Source organism: Canis lupus, chromosome 31 (assembly GCF_048164855.1).
Source record: "Canis lupus baileyi chromosome 31, mCanLup2.hap1, whole genome shotgun sequence".
NCBI classification, from domain to species: Eukaryota; Metazoa; Chordata; class Mammalia; order Carnivora; family Canidae; genus Canis; species Canis lupus.
This window is the reverse complement of record NC_132868.1, coordinates 31,816,281-31,818,872: the sequence shown is the minus strand read 5'-3', so window position 1 is coordinate 31,818,872 and position 2,592 is coordinate 31,816,281. Positions and strand designations below refer to the sequence as shown.

The following is a 2,592-nucleotide window of genomic DNA, read 5'->3' as shown; positions in this document are numbered from 1 at the left end:
CGCTGAGCCACCCAAGGATCCCCTGCATATTATTATTCTGATATCATTTTTCTAATGTATTTTTTTTTTTTAGTCTCAAGATTCAGCATATTTTAGAAATACCTTTCTTTGGTTAACACATCAAGACACTATTTGAGCATTTATGTACAAAGTTGCCTTATCTCTATATTTTATAATTCCTATGTAAATAGGGCACAGTGGCTAGGCCATTTTCATATGAATAAGTCAGGTATTCACAAATCAGTATCATTTTCCAAGTATATTCAGTTACCCTTTAAATATGCTAGATATATACTGTAAGAAATTTATAAAATAATTTATAAATTTATAAATTTACAAATTTATAAAATAAGTAAACCACCAGTTTCTTTAAAAGTTGTCAGTGTTGTTTAACAAATTGGAAATAATCATCCAGCAAAATATTTCAGACCTTAGTCATGTATGTATAAATACTTTAACAATGAAATGTTGGCCCTTGTATATGTTGTACAGCACTGTTCCTTTCATATTGAAGGGCTGCGATTTGTAACTATCTCTTTAGCAAAGAACCACTACTAAATATTAGCAGCAAAAGGAGCAATGGATAGAACATAATGCAACATGGAAGTTGTACTAAACAGGAATATATTAAATTTGTGGTTAGCCTTTTAAAATATTTTATGTGTAAACACTTGAGTGTCATCATTGTGCAAGGGCCATGCCAATCTTCTTCCAATTGTTCCGATTTTAGTATATGTGTTGCTGAAGCAAGTACACGTTTAGACACTTGAAAGACCAGATTATAAGCTAATATTTAAAAGTATGAAAAGTTACATGGTGAAATTGGAGTGGCCTAGTATATTTTCCCCTCCTGAAAAGAAATATAAATTATGTAAATAATTTGATCCTATCCATCCCTTGTGAATGGTCACTTTAATAACAAGCCATATATTCTTCAAAAATAATAAAATGATAAACTCTTAATAAAAAGAAAAAATAGATATGGAGATAAATTGCTTTAAAATCCCAAGGAGCTGCAGATAGGTTTACTTAGAACAAGAAAATTTAGTGGTCATGTTTACTACTTATATTATGTCAATATTTTACTGTATCTTAGGTTTAATTCTGGTAGAAATGCCAGGGCTGAGGACCCTCAGTTCTTATGAAACTCACTTATCACTTCTGTCCTGAAACAAATTAAGTGCAAGTTTTGGAAAATTAGTCCACATTTCCATACAAGAATTCTTAAATATATAAATACCTGGAAATTTTCAATAATAATAATTATTAATAGTTTCAATTTTATCTGGCTAAGTTTATTGTGGATCAGTATGACAGTCCAATGATTATGATCATTACTAAAATTTATAGTCAATATGAAGAAAATGCATGTTATTAAAATATTTTTAAAATATCAAGGAATAGAGAAAAGTATAATCTGCCCTCTCTCTACTTTGAGACACCCACTTTTCACATATCACTGAATATTCTACTGGGCAATCTAATGTAAATACGTGCAATTGCCTACTCATTTAGTTATTTGTTTGTGTTTGTTTTTACAATGATTGGATTATGCTACATAGATGATTTTATTTTATTTTTTTCTTACTTAAAATAGTAGAGAGTGTTTCTAGAGCAATAATATACTAGTTCAGTAAAAAATAACTAGTTCAATTGCCCACTTGCTGTTGATATTTTAATATCTAGCCTGCAAAGTCATCAAGAGTAGTGTGATGTATTGTTGGGCAAATGGACTTACATTTATGATTTCACAAAGGCTGTGTTGGAAAAAATACTATTTAGGAATGACAACTGGAAGAAAATACAGCTATCTCTTTTGAGATTCTAAAAGATGTTGTTTGGATTTAGCAAGATGACTAGAGTGATACTTAAGTTATGTGAGTTTGGAATTTGCTGAACTCTGCTTCCACATAATGTATCAAACAACGACCCTTGGATGTCTCAGTTGTATTTCTGCAGACTTGTCATTAAAAAAAAATTCATCTAACATAGCATAATAACCATTTCATGAAGATTCTTGAGTGGGAAATGTGTTTCTACTCATTAATTAGCTTGCTTTTTTATCTTATGGGTGTAAAATGATTAACCTGAATGTGTCCTACTTCATGACGGTTAGTCCAAAACCCAAAGATTTGCTGTCTTCCTTTAAGCATATCTTTTTAATAACTTGCTTATAAATGGTATGCAATTTAAATTTTAATACTACCTTCCTTTTTTTCCTTCACTTGATTTTTCTGTTATATTTTTACCACCTTGCATATATCTTGTAAGCTATTTCAAATCCTTTTTATATTGAAACATGGTAAAAATAATTCCATAGAAAAAGACATAAGTAAACTAATAAAATCAGCTCCTTTGTTTATGTACAGATAATTGGGGGGGGGGAGTTCACATTTTGGCTCTTGGGATTTAAGAATATTGGTAATTTTTTTGGTTTCTGAATGTGGCTTATGGGAACAGAGATTTGTGGATGAAGTATGTAGTTATAAAGTTTATGTTGCAATGAATGCTAGCCACAAGGCAAACTCATGCTCAAATTCTCCTGTCAACCTCTTCAATTTGGTTAATTTATGAATTTAACAAGACCCCAGT

The 2,592-nt window shown here is 30.4% G+C and overlaps 1 non-coding gene across 1 annotated transcript; it reads right to left on the bottom strand.

The window, feature by feature from the left end:
- Nucleotides 1-648: 648 nt before the first annotated feature.
- LOC140622504 (U6 spliceosomal RNA) lies at nt 649-756 on the bottom strand. The gene has a single exon (XR_012022262.1). It is a non-coding gene; the product is annotated as a U6 spliceosomal RNA (small nuclear RNA).
- Between the last annotated feature and the right edge of the window lie 1,836 nt (nt 757-2,592).